The following is a 13,682-nucleotide window of genomic DNA, read 5'->3' as shown; positions in this document are numbered from 1 at the left end:
TGCACTCCCTGGTCTGACCACTGCTTAGAAATTACATATCAATTGATGACTGTATGCATTCTCTTGCTCGATAGCATTTATTAGGGATTAGAATTAGTGTGTTAGAAAAATATCTGCATACCAAGGAAGCAGCCAGAAATGAAATATCAGGTAATGGCTTATTACTGCTTGTTCCAAGTAAGACTGCAGCTTCTGGGCTTTCCTCCCTTGAATTAGCTACGCTCAGTCTACCTTCAGTATGCTGGAGCAGTGCCACTCCACTGGATTATTCTGTATAATATATGTAGAAATGAGGCCCTGCTGCCTTTATACACACAGAGGGTAGATGGGGAGCTCTCTTCCCTCTACAATCATACCCCAGGCCCATCACCATAGCATCACAATGTTCTCAAGTGGGGAAATTGAAGACAGAGTCCCCTCCACCAGCCATACCACTATTAAATTGCCGTGCTAACATTTATTGGTTCTGGGCATCAGATTCCGCTATGGCATTCCTTCCACTGCTAAATGTTACTCAATGGTGCCCTCATCCTACTGACAAACGGAAAGGACAACTGTAAGGGGACTGTTGTCCCCTTATTAACCCTCAGTGGGGGTGTTTTGGTTGGCTAGCTCCCAGTACCAAAAGAAAGGGGAAGGGTCGATGGGAAATCAGGACCCAGAGACTGACAGTCCCCAGGGAGAGGCCAACGCTCCAGGTCAGCCTGATTGAGAGGGCGGGCAGGCTAATCAGGGAGTCAGGAGGCCAGGGGGGTCCCGTCCTCTGTGTGAGTTGGAATTGCCTGGGTCAGACAGAATGGGGCCGAGCTAAGGAGAGAGCAGGGGCCCAAGCTGAGCTGGAGAGCAGAGCTGGGCCGGGCCAGCCAGAGGGGCCAGAAAAGCAGCCCACGGAGCAGGTCAGAGCTGGGAGCAGAGTCACAGAAGCAGCCCACAGAGCAGACCTGAGCTGGGAGCAGAGCTGCACCAACCAGCGCCAGAGGGGCCAGAGAAGCAGCCCAGGGAGCTGGAGGCAGAGCAGCAGCAGCAGCCCTGCTGAGGCAGAGTGGAGCTGGAGCAGTCCGGAGCCGGGCGCAGTGAGCAGCTAGGGGGACCCTGGGCAGCGGGCCCAGCGCAGGGAGACACCCCCAGCCAAGAGGCCATGCAGACCAGACTTGGAGGGGGATCATAACCCCAACAGGGCAGGGCAATGCTGGAAAGAAGGGTCCTGCCACCTAAAGCCTGAGGGTGAAAGGGATGTTCAGTCTGTTCCTCAGGACTCTACATTACCTGTTGGATCAAGGGGCAGTGATTGATCCAGCGGGGGTTGATTTATCACGTCTAGCCGCAATAAATCGACTGCCGAGCACTCTCCCGTCGACTCCGGTACTCCACCAGGGCAAGAGGCGCAGGCGGAGTCGACGGGAGAGCGTCAGCTGTCAACTTACCACAGTGAAGACACCACGGTAAGTAGATCTAAGTACATCGACTTCAGCTACATTATTCACGTAGCTGAAGTTGCGTAACTTAGATCGACCCCCCATCCCCCAGTGTAGACCAGGCCTCACATTCCAGAGATGCTGGTTGTGATGTCCCCATGCCACAGAGCGGGGTGATGTGTTTTCCTTTAGCCTTTCCCATTTTTTCTTTTTCTTTTTTTAATTGGTTGCTGATTAATAAATTGTATTTGCTTTGAACTGTATGTAATGATCAGTGGGTCAGGGAAGTGTCCAGTACGGAGGGAGCACTCCAGAGTGAGGACCCCCTAGCCCTCCCCTAAGTGACCACAACACTTGGGTTGGGGGTCAAGCACCCCAGGAATCCTGGACCCAGCCTTGTTGGGGTTACCAAGACTCTGCCACACAGGAGAGTGGAAGGGAAGCCCTCGAGGTCAGGCAGGCCTGTGGGTAAAGGGAGGGGGAGTGTATAAGCCAGGGAAGTTCCCCACAGTAGCGGGACCACTCCCCTGCTTGCACGAAGGCTCATCTGTTGCAATACAGGAAGAATGAGCCATTTGTAGATGGGACCCAGTGCAGTGGTTCAAGCACTCGGACTTTGCTTTTTTTTAATCATCATGAAAGTAAATGGCACTTTGGTGCCTCCTTTCTTTGTTTTCATCACACCCCTGCTTGCCTTTGGGCCTGTCCGCAAAGCCTGGCTGTGTAAAGAAAGCATTGCTTGAAACCCTCCTCAGTGCCCTCCAAACAGCAGGAGTAGAGGCTACCCCTGATTTATGCTTCAGTTGAAAGAGCTCCACCACCTGAGAGTATACAGGGCCTGTTCATTTTGGAAAAGAGGTAATTTAAGGTCCATTTTGTAACATTTGCTGACAGAACAAAGAGGAAGGACCATAAGAGATGATCAATGCTTAGCCCGGTCTTCAAAGTGATTCGATAAGCTGCAGAAAATAAACAAGTAATCAGGGCCCAGGAGCCTGGATGGAAGCTGACAGAGGAATTGCATTTTTTCCTAAGCAAATATTACCCAGCTAATGGCTGGGCTCAGAAAGGTCCCAGTTCTTTGAGGAGAGGCAAGAGTTCACCCACCCTCATGCCTCTGAGGCAAGACACCAGCTTTAATACCTTTTGTGGAACTATTGTAATGAAAAGCTTATAAACCTTCTGTCCCCAAAAAACACTGGGGGCTGTTCTGCTTCCAGAAGAAAATAAGCTACAGTTTGTTAATAAATATACTCTACGGAAAGATATTATTTACACCACATTAAAATTATTGGAGAACATCTTATTTTGCTTCACGATGAGAACTTTCCATTCCCATTTAAGATGAACCTTCCATTCCCATATAAGATGTTCATGTGTTTTTGATGTTGTACAGTTGAATATTCAATCCATACCAAACTCTTTTGGTGAAATTTTACCATCACACACTTCTCTCGGCTCTTTCTTGCATTCAGTTAATACAGAGAGAATTACAGCTCCAGGGTTTAGGACAGTGATCTTGCCATAAGAACTAACAGGGCTCCATATGGGCACAGGAGTCTGCTCCTGGAGGTCTCTTGGAGACTAAGGGTCTGATCCTGCCATTACAGGTGCTGGCAGTATTCATCCCAGCTAACTTTTAGAGGGGATCATATGTGCTAGCAAAACCTTCAAGGCCCACTTGTGCAATAGTGCTACTTGTGTGAGTAAGGCTCACCGACATGAGTAAGGGATGCACAGTCAGGTCCTAAATTCCAATAGCAAGATCCATATGGTCAAATCAAGTTTAACTTAACTATGAGCTATTACAGAGGAGCCAAACAGAAGCTTCTACAAACTGGAGTTTTTGCATGGATCACAGCAGCTTTGTGTTTCTTTTTTAACACACGCCCTGCCACAATCCAATAGCCACAAGCAGATACTCCCTTGTAACCAAACAACCTCATACAGACACCGTGACACCTGTCTGACACAGCCCATCTGAAGCCTGGCCTCCAGCAGTAACATTAACATTGAAGCTAAGCAGCATAGGCAGTTCTGGAATATCATTTTGTGAGGGACTGCTAAATTTCCCACCTATCCTATGCCAACACCAAAGAACCCACCACTTCTGAAGCATCTCCACTGTGCTTCAGTACGTCCTGATTAGGAACAAATTCACTTCCCCCAGAGGCTTCCATCAGGTGGCACTCCTTCCTAATTAGCTCTTGCCTCAGTCACCCCCCCCCCCCCATCTTCATATCCTCTTGCCTGGGCTGTTCTAATTAGGTCTACCTTGAAGGCTGACAAGTCCACATTGAGTGAAGGAGCAGACAGGAGCGCATCAAACCCCAGGTGAAAGCCAAGGAACTGGTTGCTGTATATACAGCCCTAAATGGTCTAAGTACAAATCTCTTTAGGACTGCAGCAGTGCAGGGTATGATCTGAGCTTCTCTGGAACATGAGAACTTGACACGTGAAGGGAACACTTGACAGAGCTGCAGTCAGTCCTGGGCCCACACCTCTGGAATTCACTCCCTGTGGAAATATAACTGAGTGCAGAACTAGAAGGAGATGGAGATGAACTTTTCTGTCCAGACCCCTCCAAATCCTGCTTTCCCAAAGGGCTAGCAAACCTGAAGTCAGCAGGCAAGCCTGGGATTTGGGCTTCTCTTAGTTAGATCGTGAATGTCTCATCTTAAGTCTTGTAAAGCATTTCATGTACCAGGACATCTAGATACCAGGGTGATGGGCATTAGTAACAACAGCTTCTGCCCACACTCCCCCATGCTAGAAGATATGGGCCTGCCTCCAAGGAATTGGTTATGTAATCAACTCTTTAAAAAAAAGAAAAAAAAACCAAATTCTGACTGTATAGGTCTGGCTTCGTATATGGGTGCCCATCACCGTTGCATGTATTGACACTGAAATTTTCTCTCTGGCTGGAGATTTTACTATTCACCTTCATGTCCATGTTTAATTCGTTTACTGAAAGGCAGGACTCCACGTGGAAGAACATGATGCATCTCTCCTTAATATACGAAGCGGCACAGCATAAAGGCTGGGCCTAACTAGTGTTTGGGTTTTGATAGTGGTGGAGTTGGAGCTGAACTTACTAGTACCCTCACCCTTGTTCATTTATCCTTCTTATAGCTCCCTGTAGTAGCAATCTGAGACACATACACTGTTACCTTACCATAGTGTAGTAGAGAGCCCAAGCTGTCTTCTGGGGAAAGAATCTGAATGATGAAGCAGCACCCCAGTCAGTTTCTAATCTCCTGTGGTAGCAGCATATGCTGAGTTGATGCTGCAGATTTCAATAAGAGCCTATTCGTATTAGTCAGGGAGAGACAGACATAGCCTAAAGGTCCCCATGCCATTTAACTTGCTCCTGTTTTCTAAAAAACAAATGCCATTCACTTTCCTTTGATTTAAAAGAGATCTTTTTTCAAGAAAAGAAGACAACTCATGCAATGTCTCTAGTAAACCATTCCAAAGGAGAAGAACAGATGCACTAGAGGAACAAGGAAGCCGTTTGTGGCACTGGGGAAACTGGGTTCTAAACCCTAGTTTTAGGGTAGGAGTGGAAAGCTACAATATCAGGCCGAAAGCGGAACCAGTCCTGCTCCCTGTAATGTCAATACCAGAACTCCCAATGACTTCCATCGGAGGCAAGACTGAATCCAGTATGCTTTAGCATTTCTCCCTTCTGGGAGAGAGGAGAAACAGTCGTCTCCTTTTTAGGCCATTAGCCAGTTTCTGACTCTTACAAAGAGTGGCTTGGAAATGGTTCTGGCCTGTGCTTTTCAAGAAAAAGGAAGAGACAAGCCCTTTTGAGTGGAAATAGCAGCTGCAGAAATTCATTTGATCCCTGTGCAGACAGACACGTCCAACACAAAGATTTTGGACTGAAAGACACAAGTGTCCTGATAAGATCAGTAATGAAAATGATTGTCATTTTGAGTCTGCGTGGCAGAGTTGGAGGCTGAGCCTATTCTGTCTGTGTAACTCCTGTTTGGTTCAAATATGACTCATGCGCTCCCCTGAACGGGTTGTCCCACTAATTAGCATCCTCTGTGTGTTCAAGCAGGACTGTTTATAGTGAAATATATATGTACACCGTTAAGGAAGAGCTGCCTTGGAGAATGAGTTTGTTTTAGAACTTGACCTCTGCAGCATTATAACCTCCTTCGTAATTTCACTAATGAGGTGGCTTTGAAGGGTTGTATTTATGCCCCTTTAAAGCTATCACAACCTATCTAACATAGCTAATCTAAAGAATGAGTTTTTGGGCTCTCTGAAGCGGCAACCTGTCCTCAGCTTTCGCCTCATTATTAAAATTGAAACAGTTATCTCTGATACTCCTAGTACTTGACTTTTATTAAAAACACAGATAATTTCTCTCACCTATTGTTAAAATCCTACAGAGCTCAGATCCAGCTTTACAGTCTTTGTATACGTGGTCTATTCACCGGCCCCAGGGCCTGACCCGATGGAAGTCAATAGAAAGATTCCCGTTCACATCAACGGCCGCTGGATCCTGCTCACAGACTAACAGAAACAGGATACTAACGATGGCTGGCTTAGGCTGCATGGATCAGATGAAGATACAAGAAAGGTTCGTGAATGTCTAAAAATGTTGAAGGGCTCTTTGCAATTGGCATGAATGTTTCTCATTTGTAGAGGAATGGAGGATTACCTAGAATGTGCACAGTAAACAGTCCTCCTTCGTCCCACTTCATGTCATTATAATCCTTTGCTTGAAGATCTCAGTTTCCGATCCTAACAGGTAGCCCCTACCTGTAAAACCATAAACTTACGCTCACTTGTTAAATCTGTAGAATGCCAGAAAGCTGCTCTTAAGTCAGTCTCTGCATTCATGTCACCTCAATCCCATCTTCTGTAAATTATGCATAATTACATTTACATCAGCGATGCAGCTACCAGAAATCTGACCCCCTAATTCAATATAAACTTCTGAGTCAGAGGAACTAGATACTCTCACTCGCCTGAATTCATTAGAGTACATTACAAATAAAAAACTGGTACTGGTGGGGGGAGGAGGAAATAGACAGTTCAAGCTATGCCAAGGAACAGTGCTGCATTCTTGTGCAACAGCAAAATCAACTTAATCACAAATGACAACTTCTGAAAACCTTCTTTGGATTCATCCCTTGCATTTTTCTAGGCCAGCTTGAAAACAAAAGCTTTGTCGTCTTCTTAAAATGCTATGGCCTCAGGCATCCTAAAAAAAGTGACATAACTCAGGTCTGAAAAATGCCTATTGGCTTTCAGATTCTCCTAAGAGCCTCTCTTTACTATTCAGTTGGATTCGGATCAGCATGAATTCTACCGATTAACCTTCCGCTAGGAATATAGGTCTGAAAAGCATAGATTTAGGATTATATTTTAACTAGCTCATTAAAACTTTATAGTTATGAGAAAATAGCTTGTTATTTGCCTGAAACATTTTCCTTTTCCCCCTTAGTACAGTTTATGAATTTATAAACCATTTGCTGTGACATTTTATCCTAGAGTTAGCTCTGTTCAGCTCATTATTTCAGGTTTTTTTCCCCAGCATGTATTACTTGCTAGATATATTCAGTCTTTCCATCTTTACTTCCTAGTTTCAAATCAAACAATGTCTTCAGACTAGCTTTCAATTGAAGCCTGAACCCGCAGACACACATTTTAATTCTAAAATAAATTCCTTCTGTGTTTCTCCAAATAACAGAATGCAATCTTGTCCAGAGTAGCACATAAGGGAGTGACTTAGCGGGGGAAAGGAAGAGATTTGGATCTCTTCAAATGAAGCTCAGTCATCTCCGATATGCATAACTAACATTTTGGAAAAATCTACAGTAGCTTTAGTGTATCAAGGAGCTGCTGAGATTTTACATCCAGAGGCTTTTTCCTTTGACTAGATATAAAATTCTAGGCCTGAAAGTTCCTGATGCAGCCATCAATACAGAACACAAATCAAAGAAAGTTCTGCTGCTTTTACGTAATAATTTGGTGCACGGGTAGCTAAAGAGTCTCTTGGTGCGGAGAATGTTTTATTTTTTGAGGGACTGAGTCTTATTTCACACAAGCCAGTCTCAATTGAGAGACTTAATCCTCCCCTTACAATCTGTAAGTAAAACATTCTTCTAAAATCACTGCTTATTATCTGCCTTTTCTAAAGAAAGTGGTTCTTAAAAGACACACCTTCGTTGCTTTGCCATTCCCTTAAAATCCACTGACAACGTTATCTTGACAGTCAGAGCCAACATACAGGCAATCTTTCATTGGCACAGCACTGAGAACTAAATGAATACCTGTCTTACTATATTCACTTCATGAAGAAAGATCTCAGGTTCAAACAAGCCTAATTCTGCTTTAAAAAAAAAAAAAAGTCTTAAAAACATATAGGAATAATCGTTATGACAAGTGGTCATTAGAATCTTTTACAACCTACCTACTCCAAAGAGCTTTTTTTCTTTTTACACTACTTTGGTGCAACAGTGTCTAGATTTTGGTCACACAATATGTGCATTTTAGTCATCTCCCCCCTCCCTCAGGGATGAAAGAGAAATCCCAGTTAAAAGACGCAAGAAATTCTACATCGCTTAGAAGCTCCTTCCGTACCTGCTGTCTTTAGTCCAATGACATGAAACTTTTTCCCAAATAAAATGAGACCCAAATCATAAGAAACAGCAAAATGAGATGATACAAAAATCCAGCTGAATGTCCCCCCTTAATCTAAGACAGGGGAAGATAGGCTAGACTTGAGGGATTTAGCTCCTTAGTGAATACAGGTCTGAGCCACTGCACTGCTCTCTCCCACTCGGGAGACCACTGTCATGCAGATGTCTCCCATAACAGCTCCCTCCTGGGCACCACACACTGACATAGGCTATTGATTAGCACACTTATGGCACCTACTCACAAAAGGCAAGTCAATAATAACCTGTTTAATATGAAACAGGATGCATCCTGCCTCAGGAGCTGTCAAATGCAGCCTTAAAGCCCTCCACCCTTTAAAGTTCAAAGAGGAGAGCTACCAAGCATGGACAGTCTGCAGGGAAGTGGGAAAGCCTCAGTTTGAAGCTCAGTGCAACCTTCTGAGATGTAAGCTTAAATCATCTACAGTTCTCCCTTTACTGCAAAGGGAAACAAAGACATGTGAGAAAGATTCATGTTCATACAAATGAATTTGGTGTCTTAGTTTACAGAAGGTCATCAGACATGGAAAAGATTAGATGTGGGAATATCTTTATAAATAGGCATAGTTTCTCTCTAATCTGGTTTACTCAACCAGAATCAGAAACCGGACTCAAACGGAATCCAACAAAAACAACCAAGCCGTTGAGAGCGCAATTTTGTATGAAAAGTGGATTTTTGTTTATCGTCTCCAATGGACATTGAAATTGTCAGTAGCAGTGGCAACCTGTCAGCTTCAACTATGGTATGTTAGGAAGCTACTGCTTAAAAAACAAAAAAACAAAAAAGTGTTTTAACAATAACAGGCGAAAGATTTATTTCAAGCCCGCATTTGCTACAAAGAAAGCACTTTTGTTCAGGTGTGGTTCAAGTTGACATTCAGAGTCTATTCAGCCAGCACAAAGCATCTTAAATAAGTTCCAACAGGCACAATAGCAATCTTAGCCACAGAGAGCACAGGGCTTAAATTTTACAAGAGCGATAAGATAACCTGTTATCATTTCACTCACTACTACTTTTCCAAACAGCACCTCTGATTGCAATAATGGATAGAAGTGTTCTTTTGAACATAACAAGCAAATCCAGCATCAAAGATACATGACAAAAAACACAGACACACCTGGGTCGATATATTTCCATCGGTATAGCGCTGAGACACAGGGAATGGTATATCATCCAATCAGAACTGGTTTATTATTTCCCTCATAGTGGATTAAGGTAGAAAAGGTTTTATCCCACACTTTGCAGATGAAATCTGGGCCCCTTTCAAGTCAATGGGTGCTTTGCCATTGACTTCAGTGGGGCCAGGATTTCACACAGATAGTTTTTGAAACATGAAAGTTTCTCATCCTCCAGCCTACAGCTGTTGACGCCTCCGTCGTCTTTCCCCCTTCCTGTTCTCCCCACCTTACTAGACAGGTGAAAAACATTGAGTCAGGTCAATACTCCCAAGAAAATCACTTCCAAATAACAGTTTAAAAAAAAATAAAAAATAAAAAGGAGGGGAGGGGGAATTCTCATTTCCATCAACACATCCATTTTTTTAAAATATCTTCCAAGAAGATTCTATGTATTTTTGCAAGACGCAAGGCTGTAATATCCAAGAAAAAAAAAAGCAGGGGGGGGCACAAAAATTTAAAAGTTAAGAGAAAGAAGACACCACACACAGCATTCAAACACTGGCACCTGCAACAAGAAGGACAAATGCCTCTGAACACAGAGCAGAGCTTAAAACAAACCCACTTTCAAAACAGACTTTTTAAAAGAGGGAGCGTATTTTGTTTTTTAAAAGGAAAAATAAGAGGGACCAAAGGAAGGAAAAATCAGCGGGGGCATCAGAAAGCGAGTTTAATTCCAACACCTCACACTGCAAGTGGCAGAAACAAAGAGACAGAAAGGGTCTGATTTAAAAGAAAAAAAATCCCATAAACCTTTTATTGAAAAGAGGATTTTAAAAATCATGATTAATTTAGTAAAAGAAAAAGACTCAGGGGGAGGAGGGGGGGGGGAAGCAGCCCAAGAAGAAAGAAGAAAAAAAAATACTCACCAAGCAAGAAAATGTCAGAGGTAAAAATGTCAAAGAAGAAGAAGTGAGTGAGAAAGGGGAGGAGGAAAGAGTGAAAGCCAGCCCAGCCCAGGACGCACAGAAAAGCAGCAGCAGCCCTAGCTACTGCTGCCCCTCCAAGCCAGCGCCTGTCCTCAACTCTAGGGAGCTGCGAAGACACTGACAGCAGCAGCGCTCAGTCCAGCCGCTGAGAGCCCTCCCAGCAGCACGTACCATTGCCGGAGCCAGAGAGGGGGAGAAAAGAGCCCCCCAGTCTCCTCTCCTCTACCCTGCAGAGATGCTGCGAAGCACCCAGTGGGCGCATAGCTGGGGGGGGGGGGGGTTACACTGCTTTAAAAGCCCTCCCCCACCCCGGGAGGGTCTGACTGTGCCCAGTATCTGGGAGTGGGGAAGCGTCTCTCCCCCAGACTGCTGATGGAAAAGGCCAGCTCCTAGAGGTAGCAAATGGGGGAGAGGGAGGAAAACCAGAGCAGGGAGGAGGGGTCTGGTTGCTGAGGCTTAGTTCTAATCTCTGCTTGATTGTATCCCAGATGTGATCCCCTTCAGTGAGCAATGTAATCACAGTGGGACCTCCTGCTGGATTGCCCCTGCACTTGCTGTGGGTGGCAATGGCTGGATCCTTGCAAGAAGGGATTGGCTTGCTCCTCAGAGGAGAGGGCTGGTTAGCAGTGGGGGGCACCCAGCAGGGCAGGCATGCTGCAGGGAAGACGCACAGCTCAGCCCACGTAGCCTAGAACTCCTGGGGCAGAGAGAAGAGCCTCAGTTCCATCCATACGTCCCAATGCGCACCATGGACGTAGGGTCTGATCCAGAGAGCCCTTACTCACTTGAGCAGTTCTCCTTACTCAGGGTAGTAGCTCGATTGAAATGAATGGGACTTCTTGCGTGAGCAAGGACTACTGAAATGAGTATGGGCTTGCAGGATCAAGCGCATGGTGAACAGACGAAAAGGGGCCCAGTGGTGAGAGCTTTACTCACCCAAGTAATTTAGGAAAATAGCAATTGCCAGATTGGATCAGACTCAGGCTCCATCTAGCCCACTATTTGGTCTGTGACAGGGGCCAGCACCTGATGTTGCAGAAAAAGGTGCAAGATGTATGAAAAAGCACAATTACAGAATTGTCTGCCTACTGGGGAAGTTTTTTCTTATCTCCTCTCAGCTATACCTTGACTTATGACCTGAAGAATGAGGGTTTATATCCCTTTTATGTTTAAAATTTCCCTGTGTAAAGTAATGGTAGCTGGCCTGTAGGCATGGCAGAATTTGCTTTTGATTTTTGTTATAATTTGGACAGATAATAACTTGGTGTTTAAGCTCTGTTATTTTCATCCGTTTAAATCTTCAGAGTTCTGGGAAATTATGGAGGCAGAATATTATTTAATGACCATAGATGTTGAGATGCAACAAATTGCAGCTTTGTAACTGTTAAAACACAAATGGTCAACATCACATGGCAAAATATACAAGGTCAATAGCCTTAAAGCAAACTAATAAATTCTCAAGCAGCATATTTCTTACTTTGTCTGTCTGTAAATTTCAATTATGATCAATGGAAATATTTTTCATTGGTTTATGTGTATGGTGAAATTGACATTTACCAATAAAATTGAATCCTTCCAAGCCTAAGTATATGCTATTATTCATAAATAAATAACCCTTTAGCAATCCCTGTTAATCTCTTGGCTTTAGTAATATCCTGCGGAAGAGTGTTCCATGGGTTAATTATGCAAATCAGGGTCCAATCCTGAAAACCCTTATTCGAGTGAGAAGTCTTAGTGAAATAAAAAAATTAACATTTTTTGGCAGAATTGGGCTCAGATGGTTGCTTCTTTGGGCCAGGATAGTACAGTGGTGGCTGCTACAGAGAATCCTAAATTAGATAGGAACCATGGGTGAAATCTTGACCCCCACTGAAGTTTTGCCACTAATTTCAATAGGGTTAAGATTTTCCACCCCATCTCTTTTGTTTGTGAAGTGTCACCATCACCTCTGGTGTGTAAATAATACAATATAATGGAGTAACCTTGATACATGTGCGTAGTGCCATTGAAGACTCTGGAACTGTGTGCAGGACTGAGGATTACTCCTGTGAGTAATGGTGATGAGATCAGCCTCAAAGTTCTGAAGTGTTCTGGTGCATTGCAATGGACCAAATGCAGTCCTAGGCACAGTGAACTTAACCTCGGAATGACTCTCCTGTGTGAAATCCATGTGTGTACTGCAGTACCATTCCCTAATGCTACCGCTTACCATGTGCACTGTTTCGAGCCATTACTGGAGCATTTAAGATACCTGAAAGGAGTGAATGGATAATTAACAGTCAAGATAGAGTCAGCTCCTTTCTTGGGTTTCCTAGTTGATTCCATGTTGGTCTTTTAGTGTTTGATCATGCAAACAGTATTGAGCACAGTGCTTTCTACCAATGGAAGGAGCTACTGGGCATAGTGCTTTCTAGTAATGTGGCTATGTCAGGGTATATATGTAACCCTTCTGCCCATCTGAGTTGGCAGCAACAAGGGACGGGTTCAGTATCTAGGGTTTCCGTTTCATTAACACAATGCAAAACCGGCTCGAGTCCCCACCCAGTGACCTGGGACAATTACATACCACCCCTTTGGGCGCCTCTAAGAGGCAATACTTCTCCTCTCGCAAGCACGGAGCCTGAGTATAGCAGAAAATGTTTAATAAAATGAGGTAAATGACAGCATTAAATTGGGAAAACACCACAAACAGGATTCATAGCACAAACCATGAGCAAAAGACCCATCCCCAAAGTCCCAAAAGTCCAACAACCCAAAAGTCTCTGTCCCTGGTCAGTGCAGCCCCAGAGTTCAAAAGTTTATCTGCAGAGTCTTACCCCCCACCCCAGCCTGGGTGGAAATGGGGGGAAGAAAGGGGCATGCGGGGTATTAAGGGGCACCTTACATGGTCCGAGGCCGACTGCCCCGCCTCTCCATGGGGTTCTGCTGCCATCTTCACCACGAGCCGTTCCACTCCACCAGCCACTCCTCTCCTCCAGCCATCCTGTGAGCCGTTCCAGCCGTCCCGCAAACTGATCCACTCACGTCCCACTCGCCGCTCCAGCTGTCCCACAAACTGCTCAGCTCACCGCTTAGCAATAAATCTTCAAGCTCCCCCACTAGTTAATACAGCACTCAGTAATCTCAGCTCATAGTGATTTCAGCTTTTAGTAGGGGAGCCCCAGTACTAGTGCACTATTGGCCCAAAGTGAAGTCAGCATAGCTGCCTGTAATTAGACTCTTAATAGAATCAAAATTAGCTCTGCTTTTTAACAGTGGAGAGGGGAGGTGGTGCAATTGGTGTTTCAGGCCCTCAAAAGGCACCCATACTATCAGGTACAAATGCCTCTCCCTAGGCTCTCTCCATTCACTGGGAATTGTAACCCATGCCCCTTGTCTAGCGAGTGCTACTTAGTTAATGGTGAGTCCCTCTGTCATACAACAGTTCCACTGGCCTTGATTCATAGAATCAGGGTTACAACACTTTATTCTTCCTGCCC

At 44.6% G+C, this 13,682-nt stretch overlaps 1 protein-coding gene across 3 annotated transcripts in view; it reads right to left on the bottom strand.

The window, feature by feature from the left end:
* RALY (RALY heterogeneous nuclear ribonucleoprotein) overlaps nucleotides 1-10,315 on the bottom strand; it is a 262,138-nt gene extending 251,823 nt beyond the window's left edge. For all 3 annotated transcript variants that reach the window (XM_065565718.1, XM_065565714.1, XM_065565717.1), the window contains exon 1: nucleotides 10,144-10,315. The gene's annotated coding sequence lies outside the window, so the exon portion shown is untranslated. The remainder of the gene's footprint in view (nucleotides 1-10,143) is intronic.
* Between the last annotated feature and the right edge of the window lie 3,367 nt (nucleotides 10,316-13,682).

The sequence above is a fragment of the Chrysemys picta genome, chromosome 13 (assembly GCF_011386835.1).
Source record: "Chrysemys picta bellii isolate R12L10 chromosome 13, ASM1138683v2, whole genome shotgun sequence".
NCBI classification, from domain to species: domain Eukaryota; kingdom Metazoa; phylum Chordata; order Testudines; family Emydidae; genus Chrysemys; species Chrysemys picta.
The sequence above is the reverse complement of the archived record's forward strand: the minus strand, read 5'-3'. Positions and strand labels throughout refer to the sequence as shown.